Below are 27931 nucleotides of genomic sequence, written 5' to 3'. Positions count from 1 at the left end.
GATGTGTCTGAAATAGAGAATGAGTTTTTGGTGAATTGAAAGGCTACAGGTGACGTCAATGGATGACAGAGTCTATGCCAAGATCCTAGTGCTGGGTCATAAGTGGTAAGTTTAATAAACAAGGGTGACACACACACACAGCCAGAGTGAGAGTACTATAAAATGAGACGGGCAATGTATAAAGAGCTTCAATAGGTGTGCTAAATATTTTGTCCTTTGGCTCTACAGTAGTAAGATTTCATTGAAGTGTTAAGCAACTTAGTGGACGCAGTAGGGTTTGTGTTTTCAAAATCTCACTCTGACAAAAGTGTGGAAAGCTACTAAGAGTGAGTTAAAGATAAACTCTGGCATACTGGGTAGGTGGCTACTCCAGTAGTCTGGAGCAAAAATGCTGGAGTAATGACAGGAAAGGAGTTACTTTCATATTTGAAAGACCTGAGGGAACAAATGGGCAGGTAGGGAAAGCTGATGTCTATGACGGCCATGTTGCTTCTGGTTTGCATAACTGACTAGTTGGGAGTAGCATTAAAATTCAACTAAGGACACTGGAAGAGAACCAGATTTTAGAAAGGAAGATCAAGTATTAGATGGCAGATATGAAATCTGAGGTCCCGTGGGGTAGTCAAGGGGGAAAAAAGCCAAACAGGCCGGTGGAATTGTGAGTTTGTGCAGTCATTAGCGTTAATTGTCAACCTGATAGAATCTAGAATTACCTGGGAGATGCCTCTTGATATACCTGTGGGGGTGTCTTGATTGCAGTCATTGCGGTGGGAACACCCACCTAGTGTGGGTGGCACTGCTCCCTGGCTGGGATCCTGAATTGTGTAAATGGAGATGTGGAAGCGAACCACAGCACATTCGTTCATTTGCTCTCTGCTTCTTGATAGAGGATGCACTGTGGCCAGCTGCATCAGGCACCTTGCACCCTGAGCCAGAATAAACCTTCTCTTCTTTAGGTTTATTTCATCAGAGTGTTTCATCTCAGCTATAGGACAAGAAACTAAGGAAGGCTGGAATTCAAACATGTGACTGGCCATTTGTGTAGCTGGTCACCATTGTATTGGTTTTGTTTTGGGAACAAACTTAATATTTTAAGAACCCTGGTTCTGTCCATTTGGGAGCATTCGCTGCTATTCCTGTGTTTTCTGTTTCCTGGAGTTTGACAAGATGCTTTCAAGAGTTTATCCTATTTGGTTACCAATAGATAGGTGAAGATTAATCCTAACCAAGAGTATTTGGAGCCAGATGTGGTAACTCACCCCTGTGATTCCAATACTGAGGAATCTGAGGCAGGCAGGTTCTGCAAGTTCGAGGCCAGCCAAGGCTACATAGTGAGTTCCAGGCCAATCTGGGCTACAGGGTGAGCCCCTGTCTTTAGGTTATCTAAATATTTAACTTTTTGCACCTCCAGATACCCTGTTATTTTTCTTAGTGTACGTGTGTTTCTTATTTCAGCTATGTGCTTGTGGTAGTGTGACACACCTGGAAGATGAAACCGGGTAGCTAAAAATATAATTGGAAAAAAAATGAAGAAATAACACAGTTTCAAGGCACCACATGTTTTAAATTTTTCTGCAAAAACGACTAATGGGAGAAGACTGTAAGCCAACCATATGCTTTTAACACTCCTTAGACAAGCTAGTCAGTTCCTGTTGAGGATTATGTGTTTGCTCTATAAAGAACTGTGGTGTTTCTCATACAAAGCATGCAGCTCCCTCTCCTCCATTTCCCGTTTAATATCTCAAATCTCCGTCTCTCCCAACTCAAAGCTGGATCTGTATGAACCTTTGTAAAACCCAAATGTCAACTCCCTTCTCTTCACTCAGTGTTTCTCTATTTTCACAAGAAATGAAGCATGCCAAGTGTTCTGCATTCTGTGGGTTTTATGGATTCCTTAATGCCACACATAGTAGTTTGCTCTAAAAACCTAGGGGATAAGGATGAAGAAATGGCTCGGCCGCAAAGAGCACTTACTACTCTTCCCAGAGGACCTGGTTTTAGTTCCCAGCATCCTCATCAGGCAACTGACTCACAGTTTCCCGGCTTCAGGGGATATGAAATCCTCTTTTAGCTTCTATGCACACATGCACGGGCACATGCACACACACACACACACACACACACACACATACACACACTAGTAATAATAATAATAATAATAATAATAACACATATCAGAGAAATGACAAATCACAGTTGATTATCCCGTCATGAGTTGAGTCCTGTCCGTGCTCTTCCTTCTGTCACTTACCTCTGGCTGCTGTACTTCTAGCCCACTCTTCCTACATCTCTTGCCCTCTCTATCCACTGCAGAACAATGTAATATTTATCTAGTTCTTTACGTTTTCACATCTCACTTTTCTCACCAATGAAAACCCCTCTCCAGGAGCCAGTGCCTATCCTTCCAGGAGAGTGGGAGATGATGACTCTTTTTATCCTGGGATATTTGAAACTCTTTTTTATTATTTCTAAAAAATTTGGGCCATTTTCTCAGTGTTTCAGGGGGGGAGTACATGAATGGACAGAAAGTTTGTTTTCCAGAGAGGCTCTTTCCTGAAGTAAAGACCAGGTAGGGGTAGAGATGGGAACAGATGTGAACATATGAAAGCTAGAAGGACGGAATTAGCTGACATGCTATGAATAAACATTCTTCTGTTTTGACAGTTTTATTGCAGAGAATCGAGTATTTGAAGAGTAAGTGAGAAGAGAAGGACCATCCAGTAACCAAGTAATTAGCAAGGAGGAAAAACGGTGTGCCAGATATGTGTGTCGGTGTCTTAGTAAGTCTTACGGTTTAGAAGTACATATTGCAGAGTAAAATGTTCATAAAGGTTAGAATTTTATTTAGCATGTAGTTCTGGGGACTGGAAAGTTCAAGGGCATGCTGCTGGCATCTCCTCAACATATCATGAGGGTCTTTCTAATGGGCCATGGTATAACAAAGGGCAAATTATGGCAAGACAACATAGGCATGCCAAAGAGATTTCACTTTTATAACAGAGCCACCTGTGCAGTAAGTTAGCAATCCGTGAGAGTGTTAATTCATTCATGAGGACAAAGCTATTACCACATAACCAGTCTTCATAGATCCCATTTCTCAAATGCATTGACGTATAGGATTACATCAGTGCTTATTGACATCAAGGATTACATTTCTAACACCCAAAATTTAGAGGGTTCATTCAAACCACAGCAATTAGTTCTAATCTCTATTCTAGGACAATTGATTAATGATTTAAATCATAGAGATGCTTTTTTTTTGGGGCTGGAAAAACCAACCAGAATGACTAGCCTTACCATTGACTGAAACCATGATGTTTGGCTAGTAGAACATAGATGTGAGAAAGATTCTTCATTGGTGTTGGCAGTGGTATTCAAAGTATACAGATTATCAGAAAACATTGCACAGTATCCTTCATGAACCTGGAAATTCCAGGAGATTGTGCTACCTAGAGTAACCAGACCTAGGATATGCATCACATCCTGCATAGAGGCAATATTGGAGATAGTTAATTTTCTGATATTATAAGATCATCAAAAGAGAATCGTAACTAGCATAGTGTTTCATTTGCATTGCGTGAGTCTTTCTTTCCTGTCAAGACTTGAAAAGACAAAGAATGTGGTGGCACTGAGTTCACAGCACAGTTAGTCACGTTTGTCCCTGCCTACTGTTCTTTCAAAGTCATGGGGGCTTTGTTCTGAGTCTTGTTGTTGTGTTAGTATTCATTCCATCTACTAACAAGCTGTATGGCGGGGACTTGTGCTTGCACACCTGTTTTCAAATGGATTCTTGCTGTTCACTGGAAAGAATGTAATAATCGTGAGTGGTTGGTTATGAGTCTCCAGTTTGTCATCGACCTCTTTAACTGCTGATTTATTAAATCTCAGAATTAGAAACGAATTTTCAGAAATCAAAATAGACTCAAATTTAGCAAACAGCTTATTGTTAAAAAATAAGCAAAATTGTGGGTTGGAGAGACAAGTGTGGTGGAGAGCACTTGCTTTGCAAACATGAAGGCCATAATTCAAATCCAAGTACTGCACATTAAAATGGGATCCCCACCAAGACCTGCAATTCCAGCTCTGAGGGATCCTATGCCCTCTTCTGGCCTCTACCTGTTTACAGGCACACACACTTGTACATACACATGTATATTCTCTCTCTTTCTCTCTCTCTCACACACAGACATACTCACAAATAGATAAAAGTAAATAAATTTTAAAATAAACAGAATTCTAGCAATATGAGCTTAGTTGTTTAATTATCAATTTAACCTTTCATTTGAATGCTTTTTTATGTTTCGAATATAAATCTTTTTCTATAGCGTCATGGGCTGACTGTTTAGTCCCTAGCCAGTAATAGTGCGGTTCATCCAAGGAAGTAGTTCACTGGAGAATGCCAGTATCATTCTACCCAGTCTTGTCTTCTTTCTCTTGGCCCATGTGATGTGGACACCCACTTCTGTGGCACACCCCCTACCACCACCGCAATGTTCTGCTCAAGTGCGTGGAGGCAGAGCACCAGGAAACAAAATCGATCCTCCCTCCCTTGTTTTTGATAGATACTTATCACGGCAGTGACAAGAGTAACTAATATATAAAGGAGTTCTAAATAATTCCATGGTGCTCGGGCTTTTATTAGTAAGTGGTTTCAGAATTGGAATTCAGAGTTTTAATTTTAAAGATCTATTTATTTTTATTTTATGTTTATGGCTGGTTCACTTGCATGAATGTCTGTGAACCACATGCATGCAGTGGCCACAGAGACCCGAAGATGGGGTAGGACCCCCTGGAATGGGAGTTACAGATGGTTATTAGGTGTCATGTGAGTGCTGGGAACCCAACCCAGGTCCTCTGCAAAGGCAGAACATGCTCTTAACTTTTGAGCCATTTCTCCAGCTCCTGGAATACAGTGTTTTAAAAACCTTACTGATAGTGATCTTCTTGTTCCAAATTAACATTTTACAGGTATTATCATAGTTTAGGGCAAAGAATAATCCGAAGGGGAATCCTCTTACAAATCCTCTGTGTGTTCCTGTGTGCATCTATGTGAGGAACTTTTCATTTCTGTATTATCATTGCAATTGAAGCAGAGCCCAAGGGGACCAAAGAGAAAGGGAGATAAAAGAAATCAAATAGAAAACTTCACCAAAAGGAAGCACATGTGATAGGAATTGGAGATGAGAGAAAACGGCCATGATCAAGCTGAAAAGTTACTGCCTCATTGTAGTAGAGAAAATGAATTGTGAAAATATAAATCTAATGATTTAAAAGTATTAGAAAAATACTTTTTTCTTGCTGGAAGGTATACTAACATATAGTGAGGATATTTACTGAGTATTACTGTGTGTTCTTTGAACAAACAATATCTCATGTTTTAACTCCGTACTGTTTAGCTCAGCATTAAAGTAATAATTATTGTTTTTTTTTAAACATGAAGAATCATCATAATGGCATGATAGTATGATTAGGTGGTAAGAAAATACACATGTTTAGGTGAGGTGTGGTGGTGTGTGCTTGTACTTCAACCACTGAGAGGCTGAGACTGGAGGATTCTGAGTTCAAGAGGCTTTAAGGAGGGTGGGTATGGTAGAACACATGTACTATGAAAAAAGAGGAAGGCAATACGGGTGTGGCAAGGCTTAAACATGGATGGGAGGAGGAGGTGGGAGAGCTGAAGAGGTGCAGGGTGAAGATGAACGAAAACTAGAGACTCCTGAAGAAGTCATGGGGAAACCCAATAGTTCATAAGCTAATTAAAAGACATCACTGTAAAAAAGACTTTAAATGTAGTTGATGTGCATAATGTTGATCTCAGAAGCCACAGGCTATTATACAAAATCCCAGTGCTAGGTTCAGGGTACCTCCTTAGGTGTTGGCCAGGAAGTGGCAGCCAAAACTATAGAGATTATGGCCATTACCATTGATTACTCATCAGAGCTGAATGGTAAGATCCTGTCGCTGAAGATGCTACATTACTCAGTTGCAGAATGCAGAGAAGCCGTGCTAGAACTGAGCAAGAAGCTTCCTCCTTGCTGTCTAGCCTTTACAGGGCAGGAAGTTGTGGTGAAGGCAGCTGGGTTGGAAAAATCAGCTACAGTAGCCCTCAGCTTTAGACCAGGCAAGAGGTACATACTGGTACCATAATGGAACAACTGTTACAGAGGTAACTAATGGATTTTCTTCCTTCTTTTTATTGAATCTGAAGTCTGTTCCATAGGAGGGATTTTGTGTCCATTACTGTAGACCTGGTGAAAGGCCATTGCTGGGGAGAGCTTAAATACTTGGGGTCAACCTACTACTTTTGTTTTGCTAAATGGACATGTTGTCAAACTGCCTCCTAAATATCTATGTGCTTACCTATAGAGTAGTGATGTTCTCAGCCTTGATCAGAGATGCTTCTTTTTACAGTGAAGAAGTTAGTACAAAGATTCCTGCCTTGTCTTGGTGTTGAGAACAAGTGACTGCTAAGTGCTTAGCATTAAATGAGACTCCCGTACTACCTCCTCCTAAGCTCTGGGAACATTGTAGCAGAGGGAGAATAAAGAATCTAAGAACCAAATGATAGGAGACAATCCCTGACCTGCTGTTTTGTGGGCATGGGGTGTCTGTGGCACCAAAGAACTTGCAATAGCTGCAGATGCTGCGTAGAGCCTGCACGAGGCTCCACTGATAAACATTCAGTCCTAGATGAGAGAGGGGCTCATGGGATCTACCCATGAACTAATAGCAGTCCAGGGCTGCTGGAGGAGAGGAAGTCATTATCGGCCATGATGTAGCCACTGGTGATGAGTTACTCATACTTCGGTGGATAGTGTTATACCCAGGCCCACTCAAGTGGTCCTGGTTAAACCCAGTGGGTTACATAGTAAAACAAAAAGATGTGAAATTGAGATGGGACTTAATGGGAAGTGGAAGTAGGGGGTGGTAGTAGAAGCAGGAAAGGGATAAAAGCAGGAGGAGGCATAATTGTGACCAGAATATTCTAAATATGCATATGACAATTTAAAAGAATAAATAAATAAAACATTGTTTACTCTGAGGTCAAGTATTAAAAATATTAAAATCTCAAAGGGCTCAATTTATCAATGATAGTAACCTATCATATTTAAAAACATATTGTCTTCTTTCTTAGTCTTCCCCTGGTGACTCCCAACATATAAAGTTGGCAACTAAAAGTCATTTCAAGCACTAGTCAAGGGCTGACAAGATGACTCAACAGGTAAAGGTGTTTGCCCTATGAGCCCAATGACCTGAGTTCTATCCCCAGGACCCATGTAGATGGAAGAAGAGAGCTGATGCCACAAAGTTGGCCTCTGACCTCTACATGTGCCTATGATTGTATGTGTGCACACACAAATAATAATAAATAAACTGAAAAGATTAGTTAGTATCCTCTCATTATAAAATGTCCTCAAAAGAATAAGATCTACTTGAAAAGTTCATAAAAACCAAAACCTCCTTCTTTGATCTCATTGACTACATTATAATATAATGGTATACAGAATACCACTAATGAGAAGGCAAGAAATTAAAAATAGTCAGACATCCTTAAAAAAAATACTCTAAACTTGTCAACTGCAAATCATACTTTAGAGACTTCTAATTCATAAGAAGGGAAAAATGCTGCAATGTATGTGCTTTGGTAAAATAAGTACTTCTGTGTTTTTTCTTAGGTTTTTATACATGTCCTTTCCCTTAACCCCAATAGTATGATCTACCTACACTTTAATGATTGTTTTAAGATTATAAATAGCACATTTCAATGCAAACATCGAGTCAGGTGATTATGACCTCAGCCCACCTGTGAACATAGGTAACTGAGAACTTTCGTATTCCTTCTTGCTCTAATACTTTTAAGCATTTTTATATACCATAAACTATTTTCAGCGAATATTTTTCTGTTCAAAACATGAATTGCTTGGTTGTTTGAATGAGAAATGCCCCCCCCACCCCCCCACACACACCATAGATTCACATATTTGAACACTTGGTCCCCAGTGGGTGATGCTGTATGGAGGAAGTTACTGAGCCGTGCTGGAGCAAGAATGTGATGTGGGGAGCAGGCTCTGAGGACTTATAATAGGCCTGCCCTCATGTCCTTTGATCCCTTTGCTTCCTGTGTGACGGATGTGATCAGTCAGCTTCCTGCTCCAGTTGCCCGATGCTGTGTGTTCTTTGCCACCATGGACACCCCTTCTGGAACAGTAAGCCCAAATAAACCCTCCTTTCTCCAAGTTGCTCTCAGTCATACTGTTTCACCACAGCAACAGATATTAGGTAACTACTACAAGTTGTTTGTCCAGCTCACTCTGCTCTAACTAACTAACTAACTAACTAACTAACTATATATAGTTATAGTTATATAACTAAATGTATAAAATATACATTTGGAAAAGTCACAAATTATTTAATACATTGTTGTGAGGTATTTGATTACACTGGGTAAGGCTCTGTCACTGTGATAGGTTTAATAAAAAGCTAACTAGGCAGGAGGTATAACAGGGACTTCTAGATAGAGAGTGCTGAGAAGAAGAAAGAGGGAGTCTCTAGGGAGATGGAGAGGAAGCAGCATGGAAAGTACAGAGTAAAGGTAACCGAGCCATGAGAAAGGATGTAGATGAAAAGATATGGGTTAATTTAAGTTATAAGAGCTAGTTAGTAACTCACCTACGCTATCGGCCAAGCTTTCATAATTAATAATAAGTCTCCATGTTGTGATCTGGGTGCTGACTGGCAGGACAGAGAAAGACTCGCTGCTATATATATTTATATATATTTGTCTTAATTACCCTATTAAACTTCTTTATGTGCAAAAAGCTGTGTGCATGTCTACTTTTCTATGGAAGGAATCTTATTAGCTTCCCAAAGAAGTATGTGTGCAGAGGGGAAAAATATTTCAATGTCATTGAGTTACATACTCTTAATGCCTTACCATGAGTTCTGTTGATGCCTGTCTGATCTCTTTATTGACAGGTATACTGTTACTTGTAAACTGACAAAATCACCAGTGCCCTCTCCTCTAAAGTAAGACCTGCAATGAAATAGGCTCCATCTTCCTGGAGTCTGGATCACGCCATCCCTCACTCCATCAGGCAGGGTAGACTTTGACCAATGACTAACTGTCATGTGGTCCTAGCCTCTTATCTCAAGGTGAGATCAATTCCATGGTGCAATTGAGCTCCAGAACTTACTCTGGGATCAAATTAAAGTGCGTCATTAGCAGGGGCCACATCCTTAAGGGCTCACTTTGTTGGTGATGTTAACCGTATTTAAAAATTATATTGTCTTCTTTATCAGACTTCCTTTGGTGACTTCTGAAGTACAAAGCTGACACCCCAAAGCCATTAAAAAACCTAGTTAATAATTCTGATTATAAAGTTATTCAGAGGGTATTATCTCAGCACTATTCTTCTGCTAGGGGACTCACCAGAAAACATCCCAGGCTTTGCTTCCAAGGAAATGGAATAAGGCCTGAGTCTTTGCTTACATTTTATGAGACTAGAAACTGGTTTTACACTGTTGTTTATAAGGGTGGGTGTCTCAGTTAGGTCATTTATACTGTGTTACTATGGATCAAGATGACAGTGATGAGATCACCTTGATGATAAGAAAAATTTTATAGTTCTTGGCATCCTGCAATTAAATTGTTGCTAAGACTTTAGTTTGCCATATGAGATATTGGTCAAAAGGGATGCATTGCCTGGTACTATGCCTGGGGGATGTTAAACATGTGGATAAACAGAGGCTATGATATTGGGTGTCTCTTGCTGAGTGTTATTAATAACATTAATAATGGTGACAAGCTCTTCTCTATTGATTAACCATCCAGACATGCCCAACCCTCTGACAACAGCCTATGTAGCCAATGATAGTTATGAACGCAACCCAATACAAGACTGTAAACTTTAGACATTATCAGACCTTTTGTGATTAATTTTGAAAATCACTCACGGGGTTCTGAAGTATGAACTTTGTGGATCAGAATATCCTTTCACAAATTCAAAAGGCTGAATATTCATGAAAACAAACAGTAAAGATCAGGGAGCTACTTTGATGACATTTAGAGAATAGCTTGCCTCCTGCAGCCAGAGAATGTAAACTGTAAGCAAGACTCAGGACCATGTTGTAAAAGTAGTAGAACTTTGGCAGTTGAACCCTTAAAGTTGGCAGGTATCTTTCACCCAGGTTAGTGACCTGATACAGGTGTACCCTTGAGACTTGAGATGGAGGTATCTAGGTAGTTCACTTGAGAACCATGGAGAATTTTAAACTCCTTGACTCTCCTCAATGCTCTGTTATACTCGTTGAAAGACAAAACTTCACTTGCTTTGTTCTCCTGTCATTGAAGGAACTGACTGAATCCAGCCTTCTCTACCTCTTCTCTTGATTCACATGATCAGGATCTAGTCTCATATCAATTCTGTCACTTCTGACTTACACTCATCTTTCCTGAGCTACAGCAATTCTGACACCTATTTTATCTCTTCCATTTAGTACATCCAGCACTAGCCTAGTCAGAGATTCCTGAGATTTGAACTTCTGGTACTCTAGATAGTAGATGGACAGACTCTTAGAAGGATGGGCATTTATTCTCTAAGCTAAACTGTCTCATCTCAAAACACAAGTGAAAGTTCCAACAGTAACCAAGACCATGCTGCATCCATCAAGCTTTTTGTGAAAATTTCCAGAAATTGTACATAGCCATAACTTTTGATAAGCTGTGTTTGGATAGAGTAGACCTAATGTGGAAAGCAAGTGAAACTAAGGATGGCAATGTGTTTGGCTTCAGAAGATGATGTGAAGACCCACTCAGTTCCTCTTAGTGAACAGTCCATGCTCTCTACTCAGCTTCTGAGTGTTGGTTACAGTTCATACTATATATACACTATATATACAGCTCACCCTTCTATAGACAAGACAATGTTTCTCAATTAACTCGTGAACTTCTTGCAGGAGACTGTGATTGACCCTAAGATTAATCCAATGGCTGATTGGTCATTATCAAAGAGCCACACTAGTGTTAAGGTGGGCACCATAGTGTGTGATGCTTGGGTTCCTGGTGCTCAGATCAGGATAAAGCCAGGTTTTTTTTGTTTGCTTGTTCTCTCTCTCTCTCTCTCTCTCTCTCTCTCTCTCTCTCTCTGCTTTTTCTGTATTCTTTCTTTCTTTTTTAATTGAAAATAGATCCTTCTCTCATACAGTATGTCCCGACCACAGTTTCCCCTCCCTCCACGCCTCCTAGGTCCCCCTCTTTTTGTCTCTGAATTCATCCTTCATCTGCCTTCAAAAAAAGAGCAGTCCTCAAAGAGACAACAACCAAGAACAACAAAACAAATACAGTTAAGACAAGGCAAAAGCCCTTACACTTTAGGCTGGACAGGGCAACCCAACAGGAGAAAAAGAGTCCCAAGAGCAGGCAAAAAATTCAGATATACCTGCTCCCACAGTTAGGAGTCCCACAAAAATACCAAGCTAATAACCACAACACATACACACACACACACACACACACACACACACACACACACACAGAGGACCTAGTACAAATCCCTGCTGGTCCCATACTTACCATTTCAGTTTCTGAGCCTTTGTGAGCCCTGCTTAGTTGATTCAGTGGGCCGTGTTCTTGTGGTGTCCTCCATCTCCTCTGACTCCTGCAATATTTCCTCCCCCTCTTCTTCTGGATTCCCTGAGCTTCAAGGGGAATGGGGATCCCTAATAAAACAAATTTAAAAATTAAAATTCAGGTCATTTTTTGCATGTACTAGCCAAATTTTCAATACCCAAAGGCCATCTATGACAGGGCAGCCATAGTAAACTATGCTGCCCTGAGTATTTAGAACCTGAAGCAGAAGGATCTAGAGAAGTGACTTGAAGATAGCAAGAACAGAGGGTAGAAAGGACTGTGGCATAGAAATTGTATTTTATTATTACATTTTTGAAAAATAATACATTTTTTTAAATTTAGCTAATAATGATTTCTTTGGGAATAATGGACAGTCTGATCAAATAGAGACACCTGGCGAATATTTCAGCCCATTTTAGTGTCTCAAAAGGGCCAATATCTGTCTGTTTGTTCTTCTGCAATAACCAGACCTAAGCACTTTCTGCCTTTGCTTTGCTTAACAACTTATAAAATGTGGATCATTTCAACAACTGAGAGATACACAGTTTTCTTTGAAGACGTAACACTTATTAGGACCTGCAAAATTCTCCACTTGTCCTCACAGAGTAGATGCTTTGGTTCCCAGACTGTGGCTACAATTTTCTGAAGGGGCTATCTATCACCGTCAGCTTTGCTGAGGTAACTAGCCAAATTCTCCTGTAAGTTACCAGGTTTCCCGACAATCCCCTTGTTCATTTTGTATACCCATCCATGTGTCTCATTCTCCTAAAGAAATCTTGTCTTTTTTTCCTCCCGGGCCTTCCTCTCCACTTTTTCTCGCAAGCTCTCTGGCCCCATTTCTTTGAGCTTAGGCTGCTCAGCATTTTCGGCTTAATGTTCCATCAGGCAGACCCTCTGATTGCTGACCCAGTGTATTGGTAGGTGAAGCTTTGCTGCCCTCTTTTGGATTTAATATGTGATAAATAAGTATTTGTTTAGTGACTGGAAGTTCAGACTGCATGCCTTGGCAGGTGATAGGATGTGATGAAAGGCTGTGATTCTCCACAATTCTTAGCTTCTGGCGGGGGTGGCAGGGAGGACTCCGTTTCTTCAAGGGGCTAGCCACTGGGAGTGTGACCATGCTCCAGCAAGTATATGGACAGCACAAATTGGACTTGTTTTTTGGGAGTTGGTGAGGGTGGGTAACAAGGGTGGGGGGTGGGCCTGGGAGGACTGAGAAATGAGTATGATCGGGGTGCATTATGTGAAATTCCCAAATAATCAAAAACAAATATTATGTTGGAAACAAAAACAACTAAGTACTACTTATATTGGTCAGTGTTCCATTAATGTGAAAAAAGAGCTGATAAAAACAACTTAAAAGATAGGTCTATTTTGGCTTATACTTTTGCAGGATTCACTCAGTACATGGCTGGTTGGCTGCATTGCTTTTGTCCTGAGGTGAAATGAGGGAAGGAGGGAACACGGACAAATTGAATCTTTCAAGGGCATATTTCACTGACTTCCTTCCTTCCACTAGGACCCAACTTTTGCATGTCCGCTGTTTTCCAGAATCTATCAATGTATTAACCCACTGACGAGATCAGAGCCCTAGTGACCCCGTCACCTCCCTCCAGATCCAAATTATACTACTACCCACTGAGCAGATTCTGTGTGCTAAAAATTCAGACACTGTCCACAAAGCAGCGAGGGCCACCGCCAAAACACTGTACTCCTTTCAAATAGTTGAGAAGAAGGAAATGAACATGTAAACAAGTAAATGATGAGGCAAATCAGACAGTGTATGAAAATGCCATAAAATCAGGGCAGGAGAGGGGAATTCAAATTTGAGAATAGGTTAGACAGTACCTCTCTCAGACTTGAAAGGCATGATGGAGGTTGTAAAGGGAACAAAGGTGGGTGGGTGTCTGTGTGATACGTTTAAGAAATATTGAGCATATCAGCATCGTTGAAGCAATGGGCAGAAAGACTCAGGGTGTGCTAACTATATATCATTGTCATAAACACCAGAGACAAATCACCTTGAAGAATAAAGGTATTTGGCTTATGGCGTCAGATGTGTCTGCTCCTGGTCACTTAGCCTTGTTGCTATTGGGACTGTGGCAGAGCACTTACATTACAACAAGGTCATAAACTGGAGGAAGCTTCCCTCTGCATGGTGGCCTGGAACCAGAGAGAGAAACAAGAAGGGCTGGTCTGTCCTTACTGGCTGACTTCTTTCTCCTAGATTCCCATCTCTTAACGTCCTACCACTTCCCAATAACACCACAGGTTGTGGACCAAGACTTTGCAGACAATGAAGAAGTAAATTATCACAGAAGGCGTGGCTGGACATAGGTCATAGAGCTAAGTGTGGAAGGGTACACGTGTATGCGTGCATGCTTCTTTATATGCACACATTCCCACATGGACAAGCACAGAAACATATTCGTGGATATGTATTTTTTTTTCTCTGACTCAGACCGGAAGCTACTGGGGAGTTTTAAACAAAGGAAAAAGCCAGTATGACATACTTCAACAGAGTCCCTGTGAGGAGGGTAAGAATAACAGACTGCCAGAGTGAGAAGGAGCAAGCGAAGGGATGTCGTAGGAGGTCAACAGTCATAGCGACTTGGACCAGCATATAGGAATGAACTAATAAGACCTGGTCCAGGCTGTGATACATTTTTAGAAGGTTTTCTGGTGAATGGAATGGGGAGTGTGAAGGATGGCTGCACAACTGGAAAGCTGAAGTTGCCTTGAGGTGTCTGTAGGAAGGTCAGGAGATCAGAGATGGAGAAGAGAATGAAGGTTTCTGCTTGGAAATGTTTACTTTGAGGATTGAATCAGACAAATAGCAAGAAAAAGTATTCAAACTTTTGGAGGTGTTTGGTGTTTAGCGCCATATGATCAAACTAAGGACATTAATTTAATATGACAATATCAGTAAAAATTGAGTCACTTGCAGTATGGATGTAGCTTCAATTTCAATGGAACATTTCCCATGCACTGTATGATGACTTCTGGCTCCTACTTTTTTGTCTATTTGAACTATTGTGGAACTATAGCTTGTGGAGGTCACTCTGTAACCATTGGTTTTCATATGGCACCATTATCTCTGTTATGAATTACTTTCACTTCTTTTTCCTCCTTTATATGCAATTAATGGCTATTGGCAGCCAGAGAACTGTGAATCCATGTGCAAATATCGCCGTACTATGGAGTGCTTCCCATGCCCATTTCCACTCCCATATCTACATGTTCAACCACCAACTTTCTTTACATCTTTTAAGACTCAAGTAAACGTTTGGCCCTTTTAAGAAACCTTCTGGATGTCTCTGGGCATTGCCCAATACACCTTTTTCTGTGTTTTTCATCATGCTTTGTTTTATTCCTCTATTACAGCACTTGTTATCAAGTAAGCTTTCATACTCTTCCTGACCAAGAGGAGAGGGTTTGTACTTCACTCATATGCTTAATGACAGGTACTGGCATTTATTAAGTTCTCAATAAATATTAAATGAATAAATACCATTTATTCTAAACATAATGAAGGGCTTTTCAGTTGGGATGCTTTTACATGAATATATTAAAATTTGCATAATGTTATATGCTATTCAATGTCTATACGACCTCAGATCAAATGAGAAAAACCTCCCTATTCTTTTTTGGGGAGGGCTATAAAATGGCTACCTAGGTTTTTTATTTCACTGAACATCATTTCAGTTGGCCCAAATAGATTTCATCTGAAGAGCTGTCAGCCTTCATTCTTCATGGTCGCTCATTGGCGAGATTCACATCAAAGTCTTTTGTGAATGTATTCATGTTGAGCCTTCTGGCTCCTGTACTAGTTTGGAATGAAAATCCATTTGGGGGATTAACTGTGTGCTTCCCTGGTGATATTAGAGCCATTTAATCAAGAATTATAGCAATGAATTTCTTTGGCTTATTCCCGTACCTGTTTCTAGGCAAACAAGAACCTAGGAATGTCGACCCTTTGTGTGGTTTATGCTAATCCATTGGAAATTTTATTCCCATTGGTTATTTATAATGCAAGACTTTAGCTGTAAAATAATTTTCTATATGGGGAAGTACCTTAAAGCCTCCTTATTCCAAGGAGTTCACATTGAAAACAGCAGGCATTCAAACTAGTCCTTAGCCAAATGCTTATACAGCAACCTCTGTGGGAATTTCCCATGTGTCAGAAATAGTCTAGAGACACAGAATAAGTGAGGCAAATGCCTTGTGCTCTCATGACCTACACATTTGAGCCAGTAGAGGAAAGGTGATAGAAAATGGACAAATGTTGCGATTTTAGACATTGCTTTGTTGCAAAGTAAATGAAAGCAAGACGTGGGAAAGGGTGACTGCAGCTCAGGGGTGTGCATTTAATAATTGTGCATACTTGATGAGCAATCACAGGCTGGTGATCAGAGAGTGGAAGAGTAGGAAATGTCAATAAATGGTCACTCACAGGAGTAACATGAGTCTTCATATTTTTTGTTTGCCAAATATCTTTATGGTGTGACCACAGGTAATAACACTTCTACAGATCTGCACTTGTCGTCTTATGAGAGCCAAGATGTTATGTGACAAAAACCTTATTGTTCACAGCTTGTTCTTTTTTCCTCATCTGAGTGATTTTGTTTCACTTGTCTCCATCACTTGGCAAGTATGTTTGGGGACAAGTGATTGAGTTTCTAGTGTCCTAGTTTCTGCATTGAAGAATGGGGAAAGTAACAACACCTTTGTATGTTTGTGTCGGGCCTTAAAGGTAATAATGGGAATAAATTCTCTAACAGAATCTGTTTTAGACAGATGGCATATTCTCAAAGTGTTCATTGCTATCTCTTGGTATTATTAATGCTGACTTTTAATTTTGTTTGGCTTTCTTGGAATTCTTAGTTTTATATAGTATTCCTAAGAAGAGTCCTGACTTCTTTCTTGGCTCTTTTTATCCTTTCTGAGATACCAAAACACAGAAAGATTTTATTGAGATTGCTCACCTTAACTTTCACTAGATGATTTTTAATTAGGAGACAGTGGTTGTGTGTTTGGAAGGAGGGCACACACTTCTGCCTCTACACTTCTTCTCAGAAGTAGCATTTTCTCTGTGCTGCTCTGGCAAGAGTACCCACATCCTAGATTAGGAAACAGACAACCTCTGTTTTGTTTGTTCTTGAATCTGAATCCCCCTTTTCTGTCCATTCACAGCCTTATCTTCTCATTATTCCTAATCCAAACATTTTGATTTGTGGTAGCATCACTAGACAGCATAAAAATTCTTAAGGGGGCAAACTCACTTGAATATATTCACTCTTGGGTTTTTAGCTTAAAATTCTTATTTTGTGATGATGCTCATTCATCCTTAAATTTAAATTGTCATCTTGAAATCCACCATATAAAGCATAAAGCAACTTGGATATATATTTTCAAAATACTAGAAATTTAATTTCAAATTAATTTCAAATATATCCTACTTGGAGATGCATTTTATTGGAAACTGTACTATCTAGAGATTGCATGGAAATATCAACAATGAGTAAATCCACATCTCTAGGATTGTTTACATAGCATTGCAATGTATTGATAGATCAATAAGTACTTAGGAGACTGGCTAGATTACATGACTTCATGAAATGTTGTGTGTGTGTGTGTGTGTGTGTGTGTGTGTGTGTGTGTGTGTGTGTGTTTGCTTGCATGCACATATTCATGTGTGTGCATGTGCTTTTGGGTTTGTCTATGTATCTTTAAACACTAATGTATGCCCTACTCATTTATGAGAGAAGATATGTCTTTGTCTCTAAATTTAGCAGTCTTAACACCATCACTAACTCTTTTCTATCTAATAGATCCATCAAATAGTTCACTGATTATCCTAAGCAAGACCAAATGATGACTTTTCCACTCTCATCCATCAAAAGGACAAAGTAAATAACACAATCCACAAGCAACAAAGATCTTGATTATGTGAATCCTGGCTACACTACACTTGTTTATTTCTTTAGGCAAAAGATAGAGAAAAGGGAGAAAGTGAGAGGACTGGTGACAAGAGACTAAAAGAAAATAATCTTGCCTGTTTCCTTCTCATCTTGCCTTCCTTCCTTTACCTCAGTGAATATTTCAGTTAACGAGATAAACCACTCTTCTCTTGCACAGCCATCATCTGCAGCGCAAATTAGATCTTGAAGTATCTGGTATAATTTCTTGATTTCTGGTGCAAATGATGAAGGGTAGATAGACATAGGTAATTTTCACTCTATTTACCGCTCAAGAGGCTTCACTTCATTTTAGAGATTTCACATGAAAGCTTATATTTATTTTTCTATCCCTAAAGAATTCGTTTCCCCCAGAAATGCTCTAGTTCATTCTTGTTCACAGTTTCTCAAATACTTTATCCCAGGTGATAAGCCACAGAATTATAGAATTCAGAGTTGGAAGGACCTGACAGATGATCTCAGGGTTTGCCAACTGATGAGAATTGGCTCTTGTCCCTAGATAGTCTGGTTTAGTTGTCATGGATGTGACCTTGTTACTGGGGGATGGGGGATTTAATTATGCTATAAATTCAAAAAGTAAAAGAAACTAAAATGACAAAGAAAGTGTCTCAAATGATTGCAATTTGCAGAAGAGTTTGGAAACTATAGATACAACACTAAACTCTAGATTTGAATAAGGCATATATTTAGTAGATGCCCAAGCCAGGATTTGAAAGATAGCCACGGGTTTTTGAATCAACTTACTTTCCATTGTCCCGGTGCCTTTCTGAATGATGAAGTATTAAATGACAGTAGATACTAATATCAGGTCAATGTTTCTAACCTTACTAAGATATGAAATATAGCATATGAGCACTAAAGAATGAAGGTTAATATATTCCATTCAAATATATACCATTGTTTTTATTAAGATGCATAAATGAGTACAATTTATATAAGGTACTGATGAAGAGTTTTTCTTTATGGAGGCAAATGTTCTTTGTATTAGATTATTTTTAAATGGTCTTATAGCTTGAATAAGATCTGTCCCCTATCTGTTCATGTGTTGAATACTTGGTTCCAAGCTGTTGGTGCTGTTTTGGCATGTTTTATGGAATCCATACTAGGTGGAGCCTTGATGAAGAAAGGACATTGCTGTTGTTGGGTGGGGGATGGAATGGGGGCTGAGATGGGCTTTGAGGTTTTGTACCCTGGTCCTACTTTCTATTCTCTTCTCTGCTTCCTATGTGTGGATGAAATGTGATGTCTGCTTCCTGACTCCACATAGGCCCTCACACCCCTACTTCCGGGCCTTTCCCACCATCATGGACTATATCCTCTTTGGAACTAGAAGCCAAACCAAAACCTCCCCCACTTTTCCCCTAATTTGATTTTTTTTTCGAGACAGGGTTTCTCTGTGTAGCTTTGCTCCTTTTCCTGGATCTTGCTCTGTAGACCAGGCTGGCCTCGAACTCACAAAGATCCACCTGTCTCTGCCTCCCAAGTGCTGGGATTAAAGGCGTGCGCCACCACCGCCTGGCCTAATTTGATTTTTGTTGGGGTAGTCTGTTGAAAAAAACAGACAAGTAACTAATACAGATGTGCTGGAATAATTTGTCATTTGTAGGATGAGTTATTTGCTAATATCATTTTGTAAACCGGAAGGCAGCTGAAGCTCTCATGGGCACCCAAGTAAAGCTTCCTCCGTTCTGTTAGCCAGGAAACAATGCTTTAGAAATGCTTGGATATTTAGGATATCCCACATGGTAATAAGAAGGTCATAAGCAAGCAACAAGAAAGCAATTTGAAATAACAGGACACAAATTAAATTTAATAACCATCGAGATATTTTATATCCCTTCATCTCAGTGTTCCCATTAATTCTCACCTCTCTGACCTCATTGTTGAACATGTCAAAACAGAGAATGTGGAGGTGGCCTTTGTTGCCCTTGTGTTCACCACACTGCCAACAACCACTCTGCCGGTGTTCTCCTCTCTGCTGTCATTTCTTTATAAATAGCAACAGGATGGCCGGTTTAGTTTGGGTTTAAAGTAAAACAGGCTGTAGGTCCCGGCATGAAAACTGCACATTATCGCCACCTGCAGTCTTCATTCATTCATGCTTATGTATCAAAGAGATACACAAAAGCAGGTGCCACTGTTCATTCCTTTCTTCTCTCCTATGTTTTCACTACAGCGATGGGAGTGGCCATCCAGCGACTCGTCACTGTGTCAGACTCTGTGTCACGGTTTTCCGTTGTCATCGGTGCTCATTCTACTTCTTCTCCTCTACTGTCACTTTGATTATTTATCATTCTCATCACAGTGGGAGGACAAGGGTTGATTACATTTGTGAGCCAAGTCGAAGATTTGTAAAATCTCTAAACTTTTGGGCTCTATTGGATTTTGTGACTGGAGAAAAACCTGACTAAGAAAGTCTATGGATGGACTGCAGAGATGGATAATGCTTGTAAGTCAATAACCGTGTGTGCGTGTGTGTGTGTGTGTGTGTGTGTGTGTGTGTGTGTGTGTGTGTGTGTGTAGGACAGACAGCAAAAGGAAACATTTAAAAATTGAAAAAAAGTTTCGGATTTTGCATGAAATACCTAACAAAAAATAGGGCTTCCCATTGCAATTATTATAGAAGATTAACAAGAAGCGAGAATAACAAATTCATATAAAGCTAACTTATGAGAGGACCAATAATATTTTGAAATGTTTATTTATTTATTTGATGTGTCTGTGTGAGTTTTGTGAGTGCGTGTACACCACATGAGTGCAGGTGCCTGCAGAGCCAGAGGAGGACCTTAAATCCCCTGGAACAGAAGCCTGAATGGAGGTGCTGGGACCCACACCCAAGTTCTTGACAAGAGCAGTTTGCACTCTAAGCCGTTTCTCAAGGCTGATATTCCTTTAAAAACTTTTTTTATTAGCACATATTAGTTATACATAATAACGGGTTCCGTGATGACATTTTCCTAATGTATTTTGATCACCGTTACCCTCTTCAGCCCCTTCCCACTCTCCCTGATTCTCTTCTGCCTGTTTCTAGCTGCTCCTTGCTTCTATTCTAGTGAATTTGTGTGTGTGTGTGTGTGTGTGTGTGTGTGTGTGTGTGTGTGTGACCCAGTGAGTTTCAGCAGGTTTGTTTACAGGAGCATGGGCATCTTGCCAGTGGCTCCACCACTAAAGAAGAATGCCTGCCCTCCTTTCGCTGTCCACTGTTGGCTGCATGTAAACTTCAGGAGGGGTAAGACATCATGAGATCTCTCCCTCTCCATGAGAGGATGTAGCTCGCGCCAATCTTGTGCAGATCTTGTCGTATATTAACAGCTGCTGTGCGTTCAAATCTTCTGCACCGTCTTCATCCCCAACCTCTGCATGCCTAATTCCTCCAGCTCTTAGGTTCCTTCTTCGATGATATTCGCTGAGCCTTAGAAGGAGTGATATAGATCTTCCATTTACAGGTGAGCATTCAACAGTCAGTTTTCCTCATTTACTACTGATGACTGTAAAAACAACGCGAAACAAACCAACAACAACAACAACAAAAAAAAAAAAAACCCTAGCAAACATTCCTAAACATAGTTATTGAGAGCAATTTAATGGGCACATCAAGTCCATTTCACAAAACAAGAGCAGTAAGTTCCCCCACTAAGGCCTATAACCTCCCCAGTCGCAGGCTTGGATTAGGCTTACAGTCGCAGACATGAAGTCTTTCCTGCCATGAAGACATTAAATCCAACCAGAAAAAGGTCGGTTACCTCCATAACATAGTTCCCACATTTCCACCAGTGGGTTTATGTCAAGTGGCTAGTGGATAATGTTAGAGCCCAGGTCCATAGCTAAGCAGGACTGTGCTGGCAGTTCTTCCCCAGCAGCCTGCATAGGAGTACCTTCTAGCACTATGAGGGCCAGCCAACATGGAGGAAACTCTCAGCCGAGATCCAGCTTGATTACTTTATGTGCTGTGAGCAGGCCATGTGGTACCTTCAGCAATTGGTTCTTCGTTTTTAATTAAGAAAAATGTTTTATTCATTTTACATACCAATCACAGATTTCCCCCTCTTCCCTCCTCCCGCCCCTCCAGTCTTCTCCCACCCAATTCCCTCCCTATTCCCTTCTACAACAAGGCAAGCCTCCCATGGGCAGTCTTCAGAGCCTGGTACATTCAATAGAGGCAGTTCTTGACAACTAGTCTGGTGGGGGGCCAGCAGCAGTGGAAATTCCCTTTATTGTTTTGAGGGCCTCGGGAACCTTCCTGAACAATAATTTATAGAGAAGTAGTTCACTTTTACCTCAGGAATTTTTGTTTAAAAGAATTATAGTTTCTGGGATCAGCTTTATCCACACCCAGGGTACCTCCCTTCAAAACCATTGTTTGTGTATGTTTGATTTCAGCTTTTGGTTAGCTCTCCAAGTATCAGATTTCCTTGTGACTTTTCCACGGATCATTAGTTTTGATTCTCCTCCTCCCACTGCTCATTCTTTCCACTCCAGCAGTCTCCTTTCCACTTCTATATATTTTAAAAACAAAGCAAAACAAAACATCAACCAAGTTACTTTCTAGAATTATTTGGGAAAAGCATGATGGGTCTCTGAAGACAGTAGACATATAATTGAAACTTTCCAGAACATGAATCTACTGGTAAGAGCCATTTTCTTTTCAATGTGTTGGGGTAGACAAGGAGTTGAATTAGGAGGCAGGTCAGATTCCCAGAGTCACCTCAAAACTTTTGCCTAGTAGCATGTCAACAAGTAATCCTCAACTTATTTGTTGCTGTTTAGTTGAAAATCAAGCAGAAAAGCATCTCTTCTGGAACTTAAAGGGTTAACTGATGACTCTAATACAACTACCTATGCTCTCTGGACCCAAAGTGATCATAAACCAAAAAAAGTTATTAATGCGTGGTAGTGGATGTGGTTATATGTTTCAAACACGGATCCTGAGCTTTGGGCCACATGGTACAACTTTTAATTGATTAGACAATTGATTCCAATTATATTAGATTATGCTTAAATATTTTCTTCTTTGGTTGCCCTAAAGAAGTGGAAGACAAATTTGTGTTCAAGGCTAATGCCATATTAAGTATAATGCAGTTCTCATGCCTACATCAAGAAAAATTTAATGGACAAAGTCTCAAAAGTACCATACCCCGTTCTCTTGATGTGTCCACCTTGACCCTCCAAAGTGTACATTTTTCCTTTATGATAAACTCTCCTATTTTCTCTAGTCTCTGCTTTGTTATTCCAGGACTCTAGAGAATGCATCCCTAAACTTAGGCTTTCTTATCCAAGCACTGAGGTGATTCTACCATTCCCTGGTAACAAAAGAACTTGGCTGTACTTCCTAATAGAGATTACATCAGCCGATGATTCTGTCCAAGGAACATTATGATTTTATGTGACTGAGATTGTTTTGTAGATACCTTTCATTCTGTGACATGTTTGAACCACCAATAATTAAGCACTTTGGAAAATATCTTACTGGATGAGATAACCCAAACCCAGAAAAACAAACACTATATATTATTGTGTATACTTGTGTATCCCATATCATAGCTTTAGTTTCTTATGTTTCAGATTTTAAGATCAAATGAATGTCTGTAAAGACCAGGAAGCAAGAAAATGCCATGGCATGGGGAAGGGGAGACCTTAAGCAAGGAGTATACTCAAACACATATGATAGGAAAGTAGAGAGGAGAGTGGAAATAGTGGGCTTGGAGAAGTTTGAATAAGGAGAAGTAGGTTGAGGTAAGGGAGGGATGAGGAGAGAAGTTCACCAAAACTTAAAGATGTATCAAAAGTCCACATAGAAACATACTACTTTATAAACTAACTAAAAACCTAAATAATAATAATATTATTATTATTAATGATACTTTTAATAGAGGTACCTTGCATAAGTGCTAAATGGATGGCTTCTGCTGTTCTGAGACTCCACAGATTTTTAAATGAAAATCCAGTGACAGATGTGGAATGCTCCCCCATGAGCTGTTGGCAAAACGTTCCCCAGATGATCAAGACTGTTGTCATTGCTCTTGGTTGCCCACTAGAACTAAGTGATAATACCTGTTGGTAAATACATGACATACTTTAGATACAGGAAACAGAGAAATGAAGCTGGAGGTTTCTTCCCTGCTGGCGAGCATTCACAGTACCATAAAGTCATGTGTAGGCAGCTGGGGGGAAAAGTCATCAACTGTCTTGCCCAACTGTGGACCCTGAATGCAACAATGCTGACCTGCCATGCAAGATATGTCTGTTGGTGCAATAGCGCCATGACTCTTTTGGGGATAACCAACTTTTGGGGATAACCAACTGCCTACTGATTGGATTTGAGACCTGCTCCTCAGGAGGGAATACATACCTACTACTATAAACCTGGTCACAAGCCTATATGTGGGGAGGCTGAGATGAACAAGCTGACCCCACTGATGTCTTGAAAGTGGGGAGATGCATAGTAGCCTCATGGCAATAATAGCACATGATGAGGGGAAACAGGTGCTTGCTATCAAGAAATTCACTTAACTAAAAGGCTGCAGAATGATATTCAAGTAATCGGAAACCTAAAGTAAGCAGAATTAACTCTACTAAGGTCTGAGAAAATAGACTTTAAGAAAAAAAAGAGAAGAGACCCAGATGGCCATTATGAACTGATCAGGGGCTCAATTCAACTGGAACATATAATTACTGTAAATCTATATACACAGAGTGTCAGATCATCAAATTTTAGAAAACAAACACTATTAGACCTAAATAGACAGATAATTTCCAATGTAATAATAGTAGTGAATTTCAACAAGCTATTTTTATCACTAGGCCTATTATCCAGACAGAAAGTCAGCAAAGCAACTTCAAGGTTAAACTGTACTACAAATCACATGGAGTTAATAGACGTTTACAGAACATTTCATCTCACCTCTTCAGAGTATATATTCTTTTCATCAAAGTGTGGAGATTTCTCTAGAATAGACTGTGTATCAGGTAACAAAATATTCTTAAATTCAAAATGTATAGTCTTTATTAGAGAGAAAGGAAAAAGAAAGCGAAATATTTCAAATAAAAATTATGTATTCCAAGGACTTAGGAAATTGTAAGAAATCCAAACCTAAATTGAAGGAAAGAAGTAACAAAAATCAGAGTAGAAATAAAGACAAAGTGATTAAAAATTTAAAAATTCTTAATGAGGAAAAGCTAAATGCACTCCTTAGCATTTCTGCTAATGTCAGGAACAAGGGGAGGGAACTCATTTTCATGTCTCTTATCCAATGTAGTACTAGAACGTTTACCAGATCAATTAGGAAGGAGGAATAAACAAGCCATACAAATATGAAGGGAGGAAGCCAATTTTTCCTGTGTGGAGGGGATAGGATGCTATATATAAAATAACCCACAGGCTATACTAAAACATTAAGAATAAGGAAATTATAGGTCACAAAATTAACATAAGAAAATTGATAACTTTTCTATATAGCAATGAATTTGTTGAGGAAAAAAATCATTGAAACCATTCCATTCACAATAGCTACAAAACAAATGAATCATCATCAATAACAAAACCTTAGAAATAAATCTAATCAAGGAAGTCTAAGCCCTCTATAATAAAAATGACAAACACTGATGAAATAAACTGAAGAGGACAGGAAAAAAACAAAAACCTTTCTGTTTCCATAGACAGGAATAATGAATGGGGATAAATGTCAGTATGAATGCGAAGATGTACAGGCTCAAATTTTAATTCCCTCTAAAATGTCAATGGTTGTTTTCATAGAGCTAGAAAAAAAATCCTGAAATTTGTATGGAGTTGTAAAAGACCACACGTCAAAGCAATGGAAAAAAACAATCCCAGAAGCATCGTGGTACTTTTGAAGACACTGTAGAGCAATTATAACACAAACAGCATGGCATTGGCATACAACAGAGACCAAGGTAAACACATAGGTTACAGAAATAAGAAGGCACAGATTTGCAGCCAACTAACTTGCAAGAAGGTACCAAAAGTGTCCATTTTTCTAAAGGACAGACTCTTCAGAAAATGGAGCTGGTAAACTGGACATTCACACACAAAGAAGACTGGAACTTGACCACTGTTTCTCACCAGGGACAAAAAGAACTCAAAATAGATTAAAGACCAAAGAATCAGATGTGAAACTTAGATCCTATCAGAAGGAAACATAAGGGAAGCATTTCAATGCATTGGTCCATATAACGATTTTCTGTACAGGACCCCAAAGGCATGTATTGAGAAATCTGATTGCACCAAATTACAAAGCTTCTTTACACCAAAGGAGATAAGAAGGTGAAGAGATAAACTACAGAATGAGAAAAATAATTGTCAACTGATCGCCTTATAAAGGGTTAAATACTCAGATGACTTAAAGAACTTAAAAAAAAAGTAACCAAGTTCAAAAATAGAAGAATGAGCACTGGTGAGATGTCTCAGCAGTACAGAGCACTTGTTGTTCTTGCAGAAGACCCAGGCTTGATTCCCAGAAACCACTTGCTGGTTCAGAACTTTCTATGATTCTAGTTCCCAGAGATCGATGCCCCCCTTTTTTTTGATTCTGCAGACACCGAGAATGCACATGATGTACATACAGACATGCAGGGTACTCATAAATAAAAATTAAAATCAATAAATCTTTAAAAAAATTTTAAATGGGAGAATGATCTGAGTGACCTTTGCTAAGATAAAGAAATACTAATGGATTATAATCCATGTGTACACAAGCATGTGCCTGTGTGACATGTTTGTGTTCATGTACTGTTTTCATTCACATGAGCATGTGTATATATGTGTTCATGCATGTGAAGGCCAGAGGTAGACAGTGAACACCTTCCTTCACTTTATTTACATTTTTGCTTTGTTATTGAGGATTTTATATATCCACCAAGGCTCAGGGAACATTGATGGGTGATGTACTTCTGTATGCTGTGAATATGTATTGCTCTGATTGGTTTATAAATAAAGATGTTTGGCCAATGGTGAGGCAGAATAAGGTTAGGTGGAACATTTTAACTAGAGAGATGAAGGAGAAAGACAGAGCAGAGAGGGATGCCAGCCTGCCAACCAGGGAGCAGCATGTAATGGCACACAGGTAAAGCCACAGAACACATGGCAACATACAGATTAACAGAAATGGGCTGAGTTTAAGTGTAAGAGCTAGTGAGTACTTAGCCTGAGCTAATGGCCAAGGAGTTTTAATTAATATAAGCCTCTGTGTGTTTACTGGGGTCCAAGCGGCTGTGGGACTGGCGGGTGAAAGAGATTTGACCTGACCGCTGGCCAGCCAGGACACAGGAAATCTTCCAGCTACAGAACATCTCAGAAGAAAAGGTGAAAAGACATTAATTAATAGCTGTAGGATGAGGCAAATCACTGTGAAATGATTTCTTCTGGAAACAATATGGTTTTTGTACTCATGAATTTTCTGCTGCCATAGTTACCTGCACCATGTTTTGCTGAATTTGGAACTCATCCAGTTCAGCTATGCTGGTTGACCAGTGAACTCCTGGGGTCTGTCATCTCCTCCTCAGAACTGGAATTGAAACCTTGTGCCTGCTGTGCCTGGCGCTCACATGAGTGCTGGAGCTTAGACTCGGGTCCTCACGCTTCCATGGCAAGCATTTTATAAAACTAGCCATCTCTCCAGCACCCCTAAAACCACATTTGACATGCAAATCAGAAGTGTAGTAAAAGATATTTGTCTCAACTCAGTTAGAATGGCTTTTATAAAAGTAAAAACAGAAAGCAAAACCTTCTGGTGAGGATACGGAGAAAAAGAAACTCATCCTCTCTTGGTGGGACTGCGTATTAGCACCGACATGATGGAAACACACACACACACACACACACACACACACACACACACACACAGAAACAAAGTTAAAGCAATGTGTTTTGTTATGGCATCTTCGTGCATACTTTGTTGCTATTGGTCTCTCTTTCCAACTCTCCACTTTGATGATCCCCCCAACAACAGTCTCCCTTGTACTTTCACATATAGTCTTTTTTTCCTTCCCCCATTCCTACAGATCTTTTCTTACCATTTCATGGTCACCTTCCTGGCTTCATGAACTAGAAACCCAGATTTATATATTATCGAAAAATATACAGCATTTGTCTTTCTGAATCTGGCTTATTCCACTGAACATAATGATCTTAAGTTCCATACATTGTTCTGCAAACGTCATGTATCCACTTTTATTTAGGGTCGAACAAATATTTTTTCATGTATATGTATCACGATTTTCTTTATCCATTAACTTGTTGATGGGGATCTAGGCTGGTTGCATTTCTTATTATTTTTGAATAGTGTAGCACTAAATATGGATGTGCCAA

General features: G+C 39.7%; 1 long non-coding RNA gene across 2 annotated transcripts in view; it reads left to right on the top strand.

The window, feature by feature from the left end:
- Positions 1 to 1342: 1342 nt before the first annotated feature.
- Positions 1343 to 27931, top strand: part of LOC131921427 (uncharacterized) — a 95447-nt gene continuing 68858 nt past the window's right edge. The window contains exons 1-2 of one of the 2 annotated variants that reach the window (XR_009382006.1): positions 1343 to 1600; positions 2665 to 2780. This is a non-coding gene — a long non-coding RNA (uncharacterized LOC131921427). The remainder of the gene's footprint in view (positions 1601 to 2664; positions 2781 to 27931) is intronic. The other variant, XR_009382005.1, reaches the window with a different exon arrangement.

Source organism: Peromyscus eremicus, chromosome 11 (genome assembly GCF_949786415.1).
Source record: "Peromyscus eremicus chromosome 11, PerEre_H2_v1, whole genome shotgun sequence".
In the NCBI taxonomy this organism is placed as follows: Eukaryota; Metazoa; Chordata; class Mammalia; order Rodentia; family Cricetidae; genus Peromyscus; species Peromyscus eremicus.
Note: the sequence above shows the minus strand (reverse complement) of the source record. Positions and strands in the feature narration are given on the sequence as shown.